We start from the raw sequence: 20,849 nt of genomic DNA, 5'->3' as shown, positions 1-20,849 counted from the left end.
TACTTGCACCTCACACCCAGTGACACTTCTATCCGGTATCCTAGGGCCTTGGCGGGCGACGTGTGTTCCGTCCCCTGGGTCCTATGTGGCTACCTTCTTGGTGAGACTGGTGTGGACTTTGGCCTGCAGTACATGAAATGCTGCAGCCTCCGGTTTCTAGTTGAGCCTTGCTGTTTCTCCGCTAGTTGAGGGACCGGTTCCCCTTATCTGGCCTGACCCCTCTACCTCCTGGTAGCAGCGGGCGTACGGGTGGCCTTCTGCACGGCCCGTACCCTTAGGGTCCCTTCGGTTCCTGGAGCCTTCCTGCTCCCACTCCTCTCTTCTCTCCTTCAGTCCTGGGCCTCCCAGGCTAGGCCCGCCTCTGGAGCAGAGCTCATGCAGAGCCTCTGCTCCTGTCACTTCTCCTCCTCTGACTGGCTTGCTCTTTCTAAGATGGCTTCCTATTTATACTCTCCCTGTCATGTGCTCCCCTAAGCTGCTCCCCTAAGCACCCACTACATAGGACCCTCCCACCAGCTAGGGACCTGGGACTGTGCTCTCCCTTAGAAGCAATCTCGCCCTACCCCCACTGCGGGTATGTGTTGGATGCAGGTGTTAGGGTCCCGAGCCATACTCCTTCTTTACCTGAGGGTGAGATACAACACCTCTGGGTGAGATGCAGTAACTCTGTGGCGACTGAACCCTCAGGGGCGCCACATACCCTTCCGCACAGTTTTGAAATGGCGACGAAGATGTTTAGTGCTGACGACGATGCCATTATCAGCATGACTATTCCGGTGATTTACGTGCTGGAGCACACATTAAACAGAATTCAGAGTCAGGTGGTGGGACAAGAGGAGGTGGAGGAAGTAGAGGAGGAGTCGTATGCGGAAGGGATAACATCTCCAAGGTCCAGATGGTCGGCAACACCAAGGCGGCAGGCATGGGAGGGTGGGGGAGAGGGATTAACCAGGGCGCATGGTAGCAGCCAAACTGTTGAGGAAGGTTCAGGAGCCGAGGAAGAAGTGGAGGACGAACTGGCGATGGGCATGGAAGACTCATCAGATGAGGGAGACCTTGATCACATTTCTGTTGTGCAAGGTTGGGGGGAGAGGGCAGAGGAAGGAAGCATGATTCTTACCTCGCTACCAACACAACAAGGACTTGGTCCTCCTGGATGCGCAAGACACATGAGTGCCTTCTTGCTGCACTACCTGCAACATGACCCTCGGATTGTCAGAATTCGAAGTAATCCCGACTACTGGGTTGCCACACTCTTAGATCCCCGGTACAAAAGTAAATTTGCCGAAATAATTCCTGCGATAGAAAGGGATTTATGCATGCAGGAGTACCTGCAGACGCTGTTGCAGAATCTTACATGTGCTTTTCCACAAAACACCAGTGGTGCACGTAGTGAATCTCACAGTTCTAACTTGCCAACCGTGGGACTGTCGAGTCTTCATCACTCAAACCGTAACAGTAACACAGTATCTGCTGGTAACAGCAATTTTGTGGAATCGTTTCACCACTTTTTTAGACTATCCTTTGCAAGGCCACAGGAGACAAGAAGTCTGACACATAGTCAACGCCTAGAGAGGATGGTACAGGAGTATCTCCAAGTGAACATCGAAGCCATGACTGTGTCACTGGACCCTTGCTCATTTTGGGATTCCAATCTGGATAAATGGCCGGAGCTCGCCACTCACGCCTTGGAGATCTTGTCATGCCCTGCAGCCAGCGTTCTCTCTGAACGTGTGTTCAGCGCTGCTGGTGGTGTGCTGACATATAAGCGCACGCGGCTGTCCACTGAGTATATAGACAGACTCACGTTCACGTTCATAAAGATGAACAAATCATGGATTCGCAAGGACTTTTCTACCCCTGTCTCATCCAGGGGAGACTAAAAGCTTGAGGATTTGTTAAAATCACCTCACCAACCATTTTAAGCAACTGTGGGGCAATTGATGCCACTTAACCTTCGGTCAGGGGCAATATGTTTCATAACGAGTTTAGGGGCATTGCGCATGACAGGCACAGGCTAGAAAATTGGCTATATTTTCCTTTTTTTAAAATTTCAATGCTCTAAAAGTGATCAGTTACCTTAATAGGAATGTAATAAATGAGAATACACATAATCACACAGCCTTTAAAGTTAGGAAGGTACTGGGAGGAGGGTGTTTCCCAGACAAACAACTGAAAATAGAGAAATGAAACTAAGTGAGCTGCGCCTGTCAGATCAGTTGCCCCTGACGGAGGGTTAAGAGGTGTCTGTGCCACAATTTTGGGAAGAAATGGAGACTCTTTTTGGAGTCCCCTTGCTGTGTCTTACGTGACGTTGGCATCGTCAATTTCAGGTGGGTTGGGTCGCTCCCCCCCTTTTAACTGTAAGAAACTACATACACTATGGCTTGGGGTAACACAGATGGTTGAGTCTGAAGAGTTGTTTACTCAGAGGTCTGCTCCAAAGCTTCAGTGTCTGCTAGTCAGCGTAGAATTTTTAACTGCATCTAGCCTAGGCAATACTTTGGGCGTAGTAGCCCAGCTGCGAAGCAGGCTGCACCACCTGTGTATCTAATAAGAATTTTTAAATGCATCTAGCCTAGGCAGACTGTGGGGACCCACAACCAAACCCAGACGCTCAGCCCCCCTACTGCCCCCCTTTCCTTGACAATACAATAATGTAACTCTTACAACTAGATGGGTGAGGATCGGTCACAGCTTTATTAACTCTTTATACTCATTCCATTAGAAAGGCAATTTATTTCTAAAATAATTCAGCTTGTTGCAGCATGCCCTGGGTCTCCACTCCGGCAAGTTGGCCAACAAGTGTAACTCTCCAACATGTCCTTTCTATTTCCAGGCCACGGAGGATCCTGCGAACTCGTATGCACGACTCTGACCTCCACCCATCACTCTTAACGCTTGTTCCACTCCGTCCTGGAGTCCTGACAGGAATATGTCCAGTCCAATATTCATTAAGTGAACACCGTCGGGCCGTATGAGGCCTGCTTTATCTCCTTCCAGTTGTCGGTGTCATATCACTACACTGCCTCTGTCTCTTCTAAATTTTGCCATCCGAATATTTATTACCCGCCTTGTCCGTTCAAAGGCTGTGATGTCTCGCGCACCTTGCCATACCGCTATCGGCACAATCTTTGACCATACTATAGTTAGTTTTTTGAAAAATTCTCTGAAGCGCTCTGTGTCTAGTTTCATTATTGCCATTAGTTATGCGCTCTTGTGATGACCTAGGTTGTTTCCCCCGGCCTGTATAACTAGGATGACCAGACCTCTTGCCTCTCTCCCTTGATTACCTCCATTAGTACCTGTGGCCATAGCAGGCCTCTTATACCTCTCCAGTTGAAATATGTGTTATGAAACTCTAATTTCCTCCCACCTGGGCGGACTTTCGCCTTTTTTTCTGCCCAATATATATACGAGTGGCCTATCACCCACACTGTTGGTTTAGCGTCACCTGTAAAAGAAACAAACTACGTTAGGATAACAAGTCCGGTCTTATGTATCACGCCAAACATGTGGATCGCCATCTCCCTATCCTCTGAACTTCCGTTTCTGACAGTCCTGCTCTTGCTGCTTCCGTGGCCGTGCCTATGCGGAAAGAGTGTGTCCCGTAATCTTTGGGGTGGTTCCCTGCCGATGTTATGCATTTATTAAATATAGCTTGGAACTGGTATCTTGATAATGGCGTTCCATCAATGTGTGATAGGAAGAAATTACTTTGTGATCTGATGGTTATATATGTTTTTACTATTGTTACCCGACTCAGTGTACCGTTTGTGGGTTGTAGAAGTACCCAAGTACCCCTGCCAGCTGGAACCGTTTTCGATTGGCGTATGCGTAGACGTATTGCATTAATGGCTATGACTTCGTCCTGGTGTAATAAGCCTCCACTCGTGGTAATTTTGGATTGAGGGACTAATTCGCTTATGCATAGCGCCCCGAAGAAGGCGATCGCAAATGCAGTAGACAGTAGTGTTGCTTCAAATTGTGAGTGTCATGTTAATGGTGTTAGGGATATGATGTGAGAAGTAAGTTTTAGTGACACGGGACGGGACGTCTACACTCCTGACTTGGCTGACCCCTTTTCCACCCTTTATGGATTGTCTTATGATGGATCTTTGTCACATCTCCCCAATTCAGTAGTTGGAAGTGAAATGCCACTCCGGTCAGACACCGCTGCGCTGACGCCCCTGATATGCCCCTCATCATTAGCTGGTGGAGAAATTCTATGGTGACTTGTGATCTGGCTTGTTCACATTGGTACACCCGTCTGCCTGCTACTAGTCGAGTCCACTCTTCCCATGCCTTACCGTATGCTTACCGTGTCGACGGGGCAACTGACGCTCTGATTAGTGGCATCAACTATTCGCCACTAGATCCCATAGGGAGGGTGGGCAACTGTTGTCCGATGGGTGGGCATTGGGGAAGAGCTCTGTGAAAATCTGCCAATTGAATTGTGATAAAGCGTTAGCAGCAGCTTTAGACCCCTCAGCATTGTGGCTAGCGCGGACCCATACATTGTTTTTTAGGCACAGGAATGCTAGCCGGTGTAGTAGGCCTAGCACTGGGAGAGACGATGATGCCATCTTATTAATGCAGTGCACTAGGCTGGTGTTTTTTGTTATGAAGTGTATATTTTTGTTAGCCAGGCGCGCGCCCCATATTTCTATTGCTACCACTATTCGGAAGAAAAATTATTTTCAGGGCTAGATGCAGCTAAAAATTATTATTAATTTCAAAGCTGGTGGAGCTTGGTATAGACGGCCTAATACAATGAGTACCACACACTGCTACAAGCCCAAATATTTTTTCAGAGCTAGATGCAGAAAAAAATTATATTGAACTTGCAACCTGATAGAGGTCAGTATAGATGGACTAATAGAACAAGACCCACACACTGCTAGAAGCCTAAACATTTTTTCAGAGCTCGATGCAGAAAATAATTATTTTAATTTGCAACCTGGTGGAGGTTAGTATAGATGGACTAATAGAACAAGTCCCACACACTGCTAGAAGCCTAAATATTTTTTCAGAGCTAAATGCAGAAAAAAATTATATTGAATTTGCAACCTGATGGAGGTCAGTATAGATGGACTAATAGACCAAGTCCCACACACTGCTAGAATCCTAAATATTTTTTCAGAGCTAGATGCAGAAAAAAATTATTTTTAATTTGCAACCTGGTGGAGGTTAGTATAGATGGACTAATAGAACAAGTCCCACACACTGCTAGAAGCCTAAATATTTTTTCAGAGCTAGATGCAGAAAAAAATTATATTGAATTTGCAACCTGATGGAGGTCAGTATAGTTGGACTAATAGACTAAGTCCCACACACTGCAAGAAGCCTAAATATTTTTTCAGAGCTAGATGCAGAAAAAAATTATTTTAAATTTGCAACCTGGTAGAGGTTAGTATAGATGGACTAATAGACCAAGTCCCACACACTGCTAGAAGCCTAAATATTTTTTCAGAGCTCGATGCAGAAAAAAAATATTTTTAATTTGCAACCTGGTGGAGGTTAGTATAGATGGACTAATAGAACAAGTCCCACACACTGCTAGAAGCCTAAATATTTTTTCAGAGCTAGATGCAGAAAAAAATTATCTTTAATTTGCAACCTGGTGGAGGTTATTATAGATGGACTAATAGAACAAGTCCCACACACTGCTAGAAGCCCAAATATTTTTTCAGAGCTAGATGCAGATAAAAATTATATTGAATTTGCAACCTGGTGGAGGTTAGTATAGATGGACTAATAGAACAAGTCTCACACACTGCTACAAGCCGAAATATTTTTTCAGAGCAAGATGCAGAAAAAAATTATATTGAATTTGCAACCTGATGGAGGTCAGTATAGATGGACTAATAGACCAAGTCCCACACACTGCTAGAAGCCTAAATATTTTTTCAGCGCTAGATGAAGAAAAAAATTATATTGAATTTGCAACCTGATGTAGGTCAGTATAGATGGACTAATAGACCAAGTCCCACACACTGCTACAAGCCGAAATATTTTTTCAGAGCAAGATGCAGAAAAAAATTATATTGAATTTGCAACCTGATGGAGGTCAGTATAGATGGACTAATAGACCAAGTCCCACACACTGCTAGAAGCCTAAATATTTTTTCAGCGCTAGATGAAGAAAAAAATTATATTGAATTTGCAACCTGATGTAGGTCAGTATAGATGGACTAATAGACCAAGTCCCACACACTGCCAGAAGCTGAAATATTTTTTCAGAGCTAGATGCAGAAAAAAATTATTTTTAATTTGCACCCTGGTGGAGGTTAGTATACATGGACTAATAGAATGATGCTATGCCCAAAAGGTTTTACTTCACTAGGTGCATTAAAAAAATTTGTATTCTATACACAGGTGGTATAGCTTGCAACACAGATAGGCTACTCCACTGACTAACACACTCTGCAATAGGCCAAAAAGGATTTGCTTTGCTAGATTTACCCAAATGCTGTGAAAAAAACTTGCACAGCACTGGCACAGACCTGCCTGGCAAAAAGTGATAGGAACTGATGTAACCTAGCCCTGAAAAGGACTGCAATTACAATTAGTCTTTACTCCCAACCTCTCTATTTAAGAGCACAGACCTGGCTGATAAAAGTCGTATGAAGTGATGTAACCTAGTCCTTAAAAGGACTGCAATCACAACTCTTCCCTACTCCCAAGCTATCTGAAGATTTGTGCGAAAATTGGCTTGAAATTAACAAAGTATAGCGCACATAGCAACAGCGATGCCGTCTAACACGCAGCTGCAGCAGTGAGAAAATTGGTGGCGACGGGGAAAATGGCTGGGTCTTATAGGGCAAGGACATGTGACATACACTGCCAATTACACATGCCCTTGCTTGTGTGAAAAAAAGCACTTCGCTCCATGTGTGCGCTGCTGATAGGCTGACAGACTGCACCTCCCCACTGTAAATGCGGGAAAGAGAAAAAAAAAGGGAGATCTTCATTATTCCTGCAGAGATCCATCCCCTGCCCCTCCCCCCGCCCCGCTGTACACTCAAACTGCGTATTAACATTAATTTTCAGCATTACTGAGAAAAAATCCAGTTATGATTTTGGTGCACTAACAGTTATCGAACATAACCTCGAACAGCTGAATTTTTTTCAAATCGTTCATGTTCGCCGAACGGCTCGAACACCACCCAAAACAGCTCGAATTTGAGATTGGCGAACAGTTCGAGTCGAACACCGCTCATCTCTATTCAGGAATCCTATAGGGTTTGAGGTTTACCCTAACATGCGCTTCCATCAGCACGTCATGCTTGACCACCTGCGTACGCCCCGGCAACTCCGAGAACAGGTCACAGTTCCATTGCAGTAGCTCTCTACATTGTTGCTTCTGTGCCGACGACAGAGTCTCTGCTATTGTGACGTCCTCGACTTTGGTTTTCGGACTGGCTCCCAAACAAGAATCCCCCAATGTTTCCCGATCTCGCCATGGTTTGAACAAGTTCACATGGTACACTTAGTGCAGCTATCTTTGGCCAGGTTGGTTGGTGCAGCTTTCTCCACCACCTCATACGGGCCTTGCCACTTGGCCAGGATCTTGCTCTCGACGGTGGAAATAAGTACCAGAACACGTTCCCCAGGCTGGAACTGCCTCAGCCTCGCTGACCAGTTATAGCCCCCTGCCTGGGCCTCTTGTGCCTGGATGAGATGAGCCTTCACGATAGGCATCACTTTCGCCATTCTCTCCTGCATCTCGGCGACAGGTTCTATGATGCTCCGGTGAGGCGTACCCTCAGCTTCCCAGGTTTCCTTGGCAATATTCACGGATGTCGTCCATACAGTTGCTCAAACGGGCAGAAACCTGTAGAGGCTTGTAGAACCTCTCTTACTGAGAAAAGCAGGAATGGTAGCAGGTAGTCCCAGTCACGACCGTCCTTTTTGAGCATTGCTTTTAAGGTTTTATTAGACGGAGGTTCCCAGCTGGGTAATCTGAAGGACTTTACATAGCTCCTTCATTACTTTGCTCATGAACGGGGTTCCTTGGTCCGTTAAGATCTCCTTCGGCAGTCCAGTCTTGACAAATATATAGACAAGTTCCCGGGCTATACTCCTACTCGACGAATTCCCCAGTGGTACCGCTTCCGGGTACCGGGTCGCATAGTCCATGACCACTAGGATGTATTGGTGACCCCGGGCTGATTTGACTAAGGGCCCCACTACGTCCATGGCAATCCTCTCAAAGGAGATTTCTATCACAAGTAGGGAGATTATAGGACTACGGAAGTGGGAAGAGGAGGCAGTTATCTGGCAGGTGGGGCAGGACCTACAATAGTTCAGGATCTCCCAGTAACACCCTGGCCAATGAAACCTCCTCAATATCTTCTCCTGAGTCTTCTCAACCCCCAGGTGTGTCCCCAGAACATGTGAATGGGCCATATCTAATACGCTCTGTCGGTATGGCCCTGGAACGTATAGATGCTCCACTATCTCATCACCCCTTGGTTTGACCACCCGATACAATAATTCCCCCTGAATTGCGAAGTGTGTGTATGCCCCCGGCTCTTGAGCAACCACATTACAGACAGTAATATTGTCCCATGCCCCCTTCAAGGTCAAGTTCTGAACTTGAGCAGACCCAAAGTTCTTTACTGTCACCTCAACCTCAGGGAGGTCGGCCTCCTCGGTCACAGTCTCGTCCTCGTTGCCAGCAAGGACACACAATGAGATCTCATCCCCTTCAAATGTTGACGGGGGGTATTTCCCTAGGGACCTGGAATTTGTCCACGCGACTCAGTCTGGTTCCTTTCCCCCACAAGTCCCAGAACAATTGGAAATCACACCCCAATATGACGGGATATATCAGGTCCTCAAAGGCCCCGACCTTGTGGGATTGGGCACCACAGTCTGTTCCTACTGTCATTCTGGCCACAGGATAGTCCTTGGCATCTCCATGTATGCAGCGAGGTTTGCACTGATTAGGGTCACTAGACTCCCTGAATCCAACAGTCCAAGCACCATCACCCCATTAACGGACACGGCACATGCCTGCGGCCTCTCATCGGGTCGACAGTCCACACTGCAGGCTGTATAAGCATAATAGGAGACCCGTCTGTCTAGGCTGCAGTCCATGGGCTTGGGGGACAATTGAGACCTGGCGGCCACGTGTCCAGGGTTGTGACAACACCAACAGACTACATTTTTAACAACGATCCTTGTGGCACCTTCAGTGGGAGTGGGACGCTCTAGACCTCTTCCGTCGTGAAACTGATAAGAAATTCAATATATATTAATCTAAATCCCTTTTAATCCATATATATCTCATCCCTTTAACACTCCTGTAAGGACCAATTTAGTAAAATATGCTGCTCAAGCAACTAGATCATAACTAGATTAATACATAATCACTAAGCAAAGATGCAAAGTTTACCCAAGCCACTGTGGTATTTGCAGGGGCTGTTTATCTTAGTCAAAATGCTCTTTTAGCTCAGTTTGATCTAGGGTAAGCATATTGACCAACAAAACAGGAACATTGCATCAAGTAATTATTTAAGTACATAGGTAAGCATTTAAATATGACCACCTGATTAGTCATGATTGGTTGTTAGTTGTTTGTACTGTAAAATGACTGGTTATGTTATTATCTCCCTATGTCCCTCCTACCTTGAACAACCCATTGTAATTTACTATAAGAATTGTGCCCCGATACAATGGAGGCAGTTCTGTTCTAACATTGATCAGAGCTCTTGTGGCTACAATAAAACTTTCTTTAATCAATAGTGAAAGCGTGGAAACTTATCCTTTGGGAGACTGAGAAGTTATTCCGTATCATATGGTGCCGAAACCCGGGACTTCAGCCGTTGCCCTTGACGGGAGAACTACTGTACAAGTTGCATGCTGACTGAAAAGGTGGATCACTACTACAAAGCGTGCTGCAGGTGAGATTTCCTGTTTTTTGGGTGGTCATCCCCTTTTGCCTGCCAGTAACTACTTGCTCCTGTCCGGTAGCATCTGAGGTATTTATTTCTGCCTTTATTTTTTATCCACTCTCCCAAAGGGTTAGAATAAGTAAGATTAATCTGTCAAACTGTCACATTGTTTTATTATTTACGTATTACGTATAACAGGTTGAAGGTTTAAAGTGGTTAAGTTTTAAAAATAGAGTGATTTAAGTGTTACTGTATTGTTAATTTTACTTTCTGGTTTGTTCCCTGGGAAAGCTGTGTGAATACACCCGTAATATTGTTTAAATAATCAAGAAATCACTCACTGACAGTTTACTCCGTGGACCTTTCACCTGCACAAGCTAGTGAGATGGGAATGTGATATTAAAATCAGACAGCGCTCTGAGTAAACATACTGGAATAAGCAGATGAGATAAGACTTAAAGTAAATAGTAAAGTTATTCACTATTTGTCTAACTGATAACATACTATAGTAAAGTAGTATTTGCAGTAAAATAAGAAACCCTGTCTCAGTCATATAGACAGTTAAGCTGAATATTGTTAGCTCATAAGCTGGTCTGACGAGACCCACATTTATTTCCTAGAATAATTACTCCAAAGAGAAATGGGGAATGTCAATAGCAATTGTGCTAAACCCTGCAAGACCCCGCAGAAGGAAACTAAATGTGTACAATACTCAGAAGGGAGTCTGATGATTTATATGATTGATACATATGGGCAACCAGCATACAATATATGGACTAGATGGAGATCTGTTTTATCTGATCTACCAGTTGAGGGCACATTAGACATTACCCTTTTAAAGACTATATCACCTTGCTGTATCAGTGAGGAAGAACAGAAAATGTATTGTGCCTGGTTAGAAGTGGCAGCATCTACCACTACTCCAGCACCTGTAACCCCCTTTATGCCCAACGCCCCACCGTCATATTATTCTAGTAAACCAAAATTATTGAATATGATGGATTGTGATGATGAACAGATGATAGCCTGTGTGGCCCAGAGCTTGTTAGATCAAGCCTGTGCTGCCAGAGCTGCACAAGTAGCTCAGCCTTCTGCATCCGTAACTTCCCCATTGCAAGCCTCTTGCCCAACAATAACCCCTGCACCAGTATCAACTACTATAGATATTACAAAAACAAGCCCATCTCCATCTGTAGCTATTACAGATGAAGAAGTGCATGCGGACACGCTTGCTAGTGCTACTACAGCAAGAAAAGAACTATATCCAAATGGGGAATTGGGGAAGTATTTAATAGATGAGAATTATACCAACATAAGCATTGCTAATATTATGACTGAAGGCAGAAGGCATGCAAAAGAAAATCCCCCGATACAAATGCACCCCATGCAAGAAATCACAGGCCCTGGTAATCAGTCATGGAAGATGAGAAAGCCTTACACTTGCACTGATTTATTTGAAATAAATAAACAAGTGGAGGAATATAAGAAGAATCCCAGAAAATCGTGGGAAATGTTAGATAAGATTTTTCATACACATCAACTATATGGTCAAGATATTTTACAAATTTTACATACTGTTTTTACACCTGCAGAGGTTGTGGAATTACTTAAAGATACTAGGTATGCTAGATCTACTCCAGAGTTTAATGTTTAATGTTGATGAGGTACCAATTCAGTGGGATAGAATCCATCAAAATTATAAGGAAATATTTAAGCAAACCCCTGACTGGAATACCATAAGCAATATCCAACGAGGGGCAAATAAATCTGTAAGAGAGTACATCACAGATTCTGAAAATTGGTAAAAGATCAGAGTGGTGAAAAGAGCTTATTTGAGGTTCCCGAGGTAGCTTTAATTCTTGTCCAAACTTTTGTTGATGGGTTAACTAAGGTGTAAAAAAGCAGACTCACCACTAGGCAGCCCAATTGGAAAACGTTAATGATGGATAGTGTGTTAGCTGATTTGTTTCCCCATGAGAAAAATCTAGAGGGGGCACAAAAGAAAAAGGAGGAAAGATTAAGGCTATGTGCCCACGACGCAGAAATGCTTCGGATTTTTCCTGAGCGTTTCTGCATCTCCCTGGCAGAAAAAAACGCATGCGTTATGTACATGCGGATTGTACATGCGGATTGTACATGCGGATTGTACATGCGTTTTTCCTGCCAGGGACATGCGGATGTGAAGCGTTCTTCACTTGCATTTCCGCATGCGGGTTGACAAGCACTTTCCAAGCGATTTTAGCATCACTTGGAAAGTGCTTGTCATCTTGGTTACACTATATAAATCCATGCAAACGGCATGGATTTATATACTGTGACGGAAAGAATGTTTAAAAATAAAAAATACATTTATACTTACCTTCTGATGGCCCCCGGTGTCTTGCTTCACTCAGTCCTGGCTGCCGGCAGTTCGCGGTATACTGAAGGACCTGCCGACGTCAGCGTCGCGTGACCAGTCACATGACTATGACGTCAGCGCAGGTCCTCCAATCCATTGCAATCTACTGGCATGCGAGGATGAGCGCACCGTGGGCCATCAGAAGGTAAATATAACATTTATTTTTTATTTTATTCTTTTTTTTTTACAGTTTTCTATGGTACCCGGGTCCGGAGGAGAGACTCCTCTCCTCCACACCTGGGTACCATCCGCACATTGAACGCATGTATTCTGCATGTGGTTATCTAGTGAAGTGGAATACATGCATTCTAATGCAAGTCAATGGCGGCGAGAAAGGAAACGCTTCCGCAAAATAATTGGTAGTGCTGCGTTTTTTTCCGCAATGATAATCCGCAGCGGAAATCACCGCAGCATGTGCGCAGCACATACAGATTATCATTGGGGAACATGGCAGGCCTTCTACCATGCGTTTTTTAAGCATTTCTGCAGCATTTTTGCCGCTGCGGAAACGCTTAAAAAACGCATCATGGGCACAGAGCCTAATGCAGTTTTACAAATATCTGCTACAGAACGGACTCTACAGACCACGGGTACTACTGATAAGAATGAAAACTCTAAAGGAAAGGATTTTATGTGCTTTAATTTCAATGGCAAAGGTCACATTGCTAGGTATTGAAAGAAACCAAAGAAGCAACAAAAACAGGTATAAGATAAGCAGGATTGACTAGATGATAGTGCAACTGTGCAATGGGTGATTAACCCTTTAATGCCTTTGAACACTTCTTCCTTTTCCTCCAGAGAACCCGTTTTATACTGTGAATATGCATTTTCTCATTGACACAGGTGCATCAGTGTCCCTAATTAATAACAACACATTTCTTCCCAAAACAGGAGAGAAATTGAAAATGGTTGGAGTCACTGGAAAACCTAACTTTCTTTCTATATCAGATCCAACAATGGTTCCCATCACAACTGAACATTCTTTTTTGTTGTCAGCAGATGCCCCTATAAGCCTCCTAGGACAGGACCTGCTATGTAAACTAAATTGCACCATATTCTGTACTCCGGATGGGGTGCATTTACAGGTACCAAAGGGCAATACAGAGGATGCAGTGAATTTGCTGTATATGAGTCGTCCAGATACCATACTTGTATCCAAAACAATGGATCTGGCAGTAGAATCAATGTTGACAAAAATCCCCCACAAACTGTGGAATACTGATTCTACTGAGGTTGGTAACATGAATCATGTCCAACCTGTACAAATTGACCTAAAACTCCACTGTATCTTCCCCTGTAAACCTCAGTACCCATTAAAACCTGAGACTGAAGTTGGCATAGACCCCAACTCTTGAGTCACTCTTGAAGCAAGGTGTGTTAAAGAAAATTCACAGTCCATGTAACAGTCCTATTTTTCAAATCAAGAAACCTGGAAGTAAAGGACAGTGGAGAATGGTCCAAGATGTAAGGACTATAAATTAAGTGGTTGTACCATTACACCCAGTTGTTCCAAATCCAGCCACTATTTTAATGCAGAGCTCATCAAACAGTTCTTATTTCTCTGTTCTGTTCTCTGTGTTCTGCCTTTTTCTCCATTCCTATTCACCCTGACTCACAATACCTTTTTGCCTTTACTTACAGAGGACAGCAGTATACATGGACTCGGTTACCATAGAGTTTTCTAAACTCGCCCACCATCTTCAGTCAAGCACTCAGTAACAACCTGGCTGATCTTTTTGCTCCCATGCGGATCCATCTTCATTCAGTATGTAGATGACCTGTTGCTGTGTTCCATTTCTAAAGAAAAGAGTCTGAAAGATACAGAAGCCCTTCTGTGCTTTCTGGCGGAAATCGGACACAAAGCCAAGTTGCAACTGTGTCAGACTAGGGTGATTTACATTCGACATTGTTTGTCAAGAGGACTAAGACATCTTTTGACAGAAAGATTTACAGCCATTAGACGTCTGACCTTTCCCTATAACAAAAAACAGATGAGACAGTTTTTAGGGATGGTCGGATACTGTAGACAGTGGATTCCTTGTTTTTCTTTGTATGCCACCCCACTGTATGCTCTTACCAAAGACACTGTTTCAGAACCTTTTGAGCATACAGAGGAAGTTCTAACTGCTTTTGTCGAACTGAAAGATTCCTTAGTGTCTGCCCCTGCACTTGGTTTACCCAATTACGCTCTCCCTTTTCATCTTTTTTGTCATGAAGTACAGGGGCATAACATAACGATACCAACAGACCAATTGCCTACTACAGCACTGAACTGGAACCAGTTGCATTAGGAATGCAGGCTTGTCTTAAGGCTGTTGCAGCAGCAGCATTCTCTGTGGAGAAATGCGCAGACTTGGTTCTGATGCACTCATTGATTGTGTGGGTTCCCCACTCCGTGTATGCGCTGCTCAACTGCCAGAGGACTAAGCATGTCCCCCAAGCAAGACTCACCAGATGGGAAGTGACACTTTTACAACCGAGCCACAACACTTTACGCAGGTGTTCACAGCTGAACCCCGCTACTTTACTGCCCTATGGGACAGGATCGTCTCAGAGAGAGGGAAGGTATGGTAGAACTGGTGAGTTCAACATAGATGGAGAATTTGATAGAATGATGCGCCCCGATGAACACGATTGTGTACTTCACATGCAAACATTGACACTGCCTTGAGCAGACTTGCAAGAGGAACATTTGGTGTTTTATGTTGATGGTAGTTACCACAGGCAGACAGACACAGGAGAATTTAATTCTGGGTTCTCAGTAGTGGATGACCACAATGTGGTGCATGCCAAAGCACTAGGGACACCACATTAAACACAAAGAGCAGAACTCATTGCACTCACAAAAGCATGTCAGTTGGACAGCGTGTTAACATTTATTCAGACTCAAGATACACATTTGGTGTAATACATGATTTTGGTACTATCTGGAAAATGAGAAACTTTCTCACTGCTAGTGGTTCTCCAATAAGCCACTCAGGAGAAATTACTCAGTTACTTGATGCAGTGTATCTCCCAAAAGAGATTGATGTTATCAAGTATCACGCTCATTCCACTGGACAAGATCCAGTGGCAAAGGCAAACAACAGAGCTGATGCAGCTGCAAAAACTGCAGCAAGCAAGATTGTAAGTACATCCATAAGGAGCCTGATTGAAATCCCAAATTGGGAAAAACTGCAAACAATGCAAAATAATTGTTCTTCTCAAGAAAAGGCCTGATGGAAGGATATAGGTTGCACCCAGGATTCAGAAGGCCTCTTGAGAGACAGTGAAGGCAAACCAATTGTCCCAAAATCTCTTATGACAGCGCTAGCAGATGCTGCACATGGTTTAACCCATGGAGGTAAAACTGCAATGCGAAATTTGGTATATAGTTACTGGTGTGCACCAGGTTTCACAGCAATTGCGAAAAGAAAATGTTTGTCTTGTCAAACATGCCTCCAGCAAAATGCTGGAGGAGCTGAGAAAGCTCCACCTTCTCACCTTCCATCAACCATGGGTCCTTTTCAAATTCTGCAGATCGATTACATTCAACTACCTAAAGTTGGTAGATTGCAATATGTCTTGGTATGTGTTGATTAGAGATAAGCGGTGTTCGACTAGAACTGTTCGCCAATCTCAAATTCGAGCTGTTTTGGGCGGTGTTCGAGTTGTTCGACGAACCCGAACGATTTGCAAAAAATTCGGCTGTTCGAGGTTATGTTCGATAACTGTTCGTGCACCAAAAGCGTGTCCTGCATGTCTGGCGCTATTTTGAGCACCAATCATGCAGGGATTGCCTGCCACTCACTGTAGTGCCACAGCCATGGTGGTTGTGGCATTACAGTGATTGCCCAAATCGATGGGAACAGTGCCCACAGTGAAACATGAAAAGCCGGCAATTCAGCAGCGACATACACCGGTACCCGACAATTTAGAACAGAAAGAATAGAGAATCACACATAGATTAGATAGATAGAAACATGTCAGTCACATATATATGAAGTACAGTGACAGTGTTGCTTACTGTACTTGTCATTTAGTGTAAAGGATTTATTAAAAAAAATAATAGTGTTTTCATGCACTGTCTCTTTAAAAAAGCCGGCCGGCAATTCAGCAGCGGTACCCGACAATTTAGAATATAAGAAATAGAGAATCACACATGGATTAGATAGATAGAAACATGTCAGTCACATATATATGAAGTACAGTGACAGTGTTGCTTACTGTACTTGTCATTTAGTGTAAAGGATTTATTAAAAAAAATAATAGTGTTTTCATGCACTGTCTCTTTAAAAAATGCCGGCCGGCAATTCAGCATCTGTACCCGACAATTTAGAATAGAAGGAATAGAGCTTCACACATAGATTAGATAGATAGAAACATGTCAGTCACATATATATGAAGTACAGTGACAGTGTTGGTTATTGTAGTTGTCATTTAGTGTTAAAATAAAGGATTTATAAAAAAAAAAATTGGCGTGGGGTTCCCCGTAATTTTAGTCTCTAGCGGAGGTTAAGCAGACGGCTGGGGCAAATGTTTGAAGCCTGGGAAGAGGGTAATACCCACGGTGCTTCCCAGGCTACTAATATCAGCCCCCAGCTGAATACCTAGCCTTTACTAGCTATTAAAATGGGGGACCCGACCCAAAAAATGACGTGGGGTCCCCCCTTTTTTAATAGCTAGCAAAGGCTAGGCATACAGCTGGGGACTGATATTAATAGCCCAGGAAGGGTACCATGAATATTGGCCCCCTCCCAGGCTAGAAACACCAGCCGTCAGCCGCCCCAGAAATGGCGCATCCATAGGATGCGCCCATTCTGGCACTTAGCCTCGCTCTTCCCACTGCCCTGTAGTGGTGGCAGTGGGGTAATAGGGCTGGGGTTGATGTCAGCTTATAATGCCAGCTGATATCAAGCCCAGATTAGTAATGGAGAGGCGTCTATAAGACACCCCCATTACTAACCCCATAGTCAAAGTTAAAAGAAAACACAAACACCCAGAATAAAGTCCTTTAATTGAAATAAACACACAATTCTTTATTGTTCTAAATTAAACCATACTTACCGTCACGCCCATTCCAGCTGAAGCCAATGATCTCCTGCAATAAAAGAAAAATAATAAAGCAACATCATCCTTACCTTTCCATGGTTCCCAGGACAGCTTCAGCTCTGCTACATCGAGATGACAGGCTGGACCGCAGCAGAACACTGCCATCCAGCCTCTCATCCCGCAGACACTGAGAAGTAGTGTTGAGCCACCCCCGTAGTGTTCGAGTTCGGTTCGGTTCGTCGAACACCCGTGTGTTCGCCGAACTGTTCGTCGAACTGTTCGTCGAACACCTTCGAACACCGTTAAAACCAATGGCAGGCAAACAAAAACACATAGAAACACATAGAAAACACCTTCAAAGGTGTCCAAAAGCTGACAAACTGCTCAGAAGACACAACTAACACATGGAAAAGTGACAAGTACATATAGTCATGCGAAAAGAAAAGAGGTGGAGGAGTAAAAGGAGGGGGAGACACAGATATAGGCATGTCATGCCCTTCTAAAATCCAAAAAGTGAGAAGCCGACACGGCCAGTCCGTTCCTGCCTGTGCCACCTCTGTGTCGCCGGGTTTGTGCCAGAGCCGCGTTGGACCCTGACGGCCAGCCCCCCTATCCCAATACTGGTGCCTGTCCGCCGGTGGGTCGAGGCCCCCCACGGTGGGGGAGGGAGTAACATCTGCAGAAGAAAGACCATCTTCCAGCCAAACTAAGATGTCGACTTCTTTTTGTGGACAATGTGATACGATCCCATTCTTACGGACACGCCCATCGCTACAAATTCTAGATGAGGCACAAAAACAGCAGGTGCTTCAATGGATATCAAGTGCTCCTTCAAGTGGGCTCTCCATCACCTCAATTTCAACATCACAAATACTCCAGTCCTCAGAGGTGTCACCCCAATCGCAATTGCTTCCTCACAGCTCCCAAGTCTCCAGCTGCCCGTCTGAGTATGGGGTAACACAGATGGCTGAGTCTACTCATACTATAGCCTGGGAAACGGAGGTCTGCTCCAGAGCTTCTGTTAATCCAGATGAGGAAATGATCTGATCCGATGCCCAGAATCTTTATAAGTTGGATCCAGGACCAGATGAAGAAGGTTCTGAGCATAATGTAGACCCTTGTTCCCAAACTGTAACTCCTGTTGGTGGAGACAATGATGAAGACGATGATGAGACTCAAATACCTGATTGGAGCGACAACTTGACTTTTTGGTCAGGGCAGGAAGAGGTTGGCTCTGAGGGCGACGGGTGTGATAACACACAGGGTGATGATGACGAGGTTGGAGATCCCACTTACTGTCAACCCACAGTCAGACAGTCGATGAGGTCAGCAGAGGAGGTGGAGGAGGATGTGACTTGCCCTGGGGATGGGGATGACTCGGTACCCGGGCATTTGCCTGGCCTTGGGGATGTCGCGGTGGTCGGCTCCCTGGCCCGTACCCTGGGGTCTCTCTTTAAAAGGGTGGATAATTGTTAATTTTATAAGAGTTCATGACGCCACCTGTGGTATCTGGTGACAAGCACCAGCGCTGCAGCAGTCCACTGAGGCCGGTGATAAGGCAGCTCGATGGTATAGCTCCCCACAGGTGGAGCTAGGTCTCAGGGCAGCGTATGCAGGGGGAAAGCAGGACAGGCGAGACCCAGCTGGGTCAGAGCAAGAACGGGAACGGACACGGTAGTCACTTCAGTACCTTTTACTGGTGGAAATTCAGGCACATCCCAGAGCACTGTAGGGTGAAGGGTGCATATCAGGATCCTCCCCAATGAGCGGGTATAGGGCCTCCTGTTTCTTGCCTCTGCGTAGTAAGTTTCTGACCTGCCTGGAGCTAGGCCTAACTTTGTCTCTGTCCTGCGCTGGCTGACCTTGTGGTAGGGCCTTCTCTTGGAGTTCACGCTCCCAGTATGCGGGGCCTAAGCGTCTCCTGGCTCTGTTACATATCAGCACCTTAGCGATCCTGGGACTTGTAGTTCTCCAGGGATTCCGGTTATGCCTTACTGGGTCATAGAGATACCGGTAAGCTCGGATCCTGTGTCCGGTAAATGCTTCGGGGTGAGCTGGTTAAGCTCCTCTGCCCCTTATGTACTAACTCGCCACTCGCCTTCGGCCTACTCGGGCCCTCACTAGGCTATACACACTAACGGCAGCTTGCCGCGCTTCACTGATCTTACGGCACCGGCACACCTTAAGCTCTATCTGGGCTCCCTGAATCTAGCAAGCAGGAGCCTCGTGTTCCACTGCTGAACTATTAACTGCGTTCTCTAGACTAGACTGAGCTCCACTGCAGACTGACCTCTCTTAGGCTTCTCTACTGCAGGAACTCTTCAGAGGAACTGAACTGCCTAGCTCCACCTTCCCTATTTAAATCCCTAACGGGCTCCCTCTGCTGGTCTGAGGTGGAAGGTGGAGATGTGTGAATGTTTATGGGGGCCTCTTGTGGAGGATTCCATCAATGCACTCTTGTAGGATCTGTGATACCAAGCGCAGCGGGGCATCACAGATGCTATTGACGATGAGGTTAGGTTGCGCCTTCCTGAACAGAGACGGAGTACTGGAAGCACGTCAACAACTGCATCCTCAACCACAACTCTGCCTCTGACCACAAGTCGTAGTGGCTCTTCAGGTCACATGGGCTCTAAGCCTTGCATAGCCTGGGCATTTATTCAGATCGATAAGGATGACCCAACTCGTGTTATCTGTAATATTTGTCAGCAAAAGCTAAGTAGAGGCCAAAAAATACATAGTTTGAGTACTTCATGCATGTACCGTCACATGGATATGAAGCATAAGTTGCAGTGGGAAGCTCACTGTGCTACAATGCGGCCTAGCCGGCTGGGCCAACCACCGTCTGCCCCATCTTGTGCATCCGCAGCCTCTTCATCCTCTGTGACTGGGGGGACAGCAGTCACACATGTTTTTGGATGCAGACCTGCCACCTCTTTACCCGCAACAGCCAGTGTGATTGGCAGGTCGTCAGTTCATTGGGAAGTGGAAACACCTGCTAGTGTTGAGCGCTCTCCGACATCGAGAGCACCACCTTTGGATCAAGGCAACCTAACATGTCCGCCTGCATCTTCCTCACAGACCGGCCGTTGCCGGGGACACCCTACTCAACACCGTCTAAGCACAACAGCCAGCCCTCGGTCCCTCAGATGTGGAAAAGTAAAAGACCATTTCCTCCTAGCCATGAGAAAGCTAAGAGGTTGAATTTCACCATCTGCAAGCTGTTGGCTACAGAAATGCTGCCTTTCCACCTGGAGGACACAGAGAATTTTCAAGACCTTATGTCCGTCACAGTGCCCCAGTACCAGATGCCCAGTCGGCACTACTTCTCAAAGAAAGGTGTGCCTGCGCTCCACTAGCATGTCGCACACAACATCACCGCTTCTTTGAGAAACTCTGTGTGTGACAGGGTGCACTTCACCACAGACACTTGGACGAGAAGGCATGGACAGGGGCGTTACATGTCGCTGACTGGGCACTGGGAAACTATGGTGACAGCAGGACAAGGGGCTGCTGTC

General features: G+C 45.4%; 1 protein-coding gene and 1 long non-coding RNA gene across 2 annotated transcripts in view; one reads left to right on the top strand and one right to left on the bottom strand.

Moving 5' to 3' along the window:
* LOC141258972 (alpha-1,4-N-acetylglucosaminyltransferase-like) overlaps positions 1-20,849 on the bottom strand; it is a 233,215-nt gene that overhangs the window by 95,074 nt on the left and 117,292 nt on the right. The gene's annotated exons all lie outside the window — the stretch shown is intronic.
* Positions 9,670-20,849, top strand: part of LOC141258971 (uncharacterized) — an 87,520-nt gene continuing 76,340 nt past the window's right edge. The window contains exon 1 of the long non-coding RNA XR_012318354.1: positions 9,670-9,911. This is a non-coding gene — a long non-coding RNA (uncharacterized lncRNA). The remainder of the gene's footprint in view (positions 9,912-20,849) is intronic.

This window comes from Phyllobates terribilis, unplaced genomic scaffold, assembly GCF_046119375.1.
Source record: "Phyllobates terribilis strain yellow unplaced genomic scaffold, ASM4611937v1 Scaffold_3__8_contigs__length_932513732, whole genome shotgun sequence".
Lineage (NCBI taxonomy): Eukaryota > Metazoa > Chordata > Amphibia > Anura > Dendrobatidae > Phyllobates > Phyllobates terribilis.
This window is presented reverse-complemented; position numbering and strand designations above follow the sequence as displayed.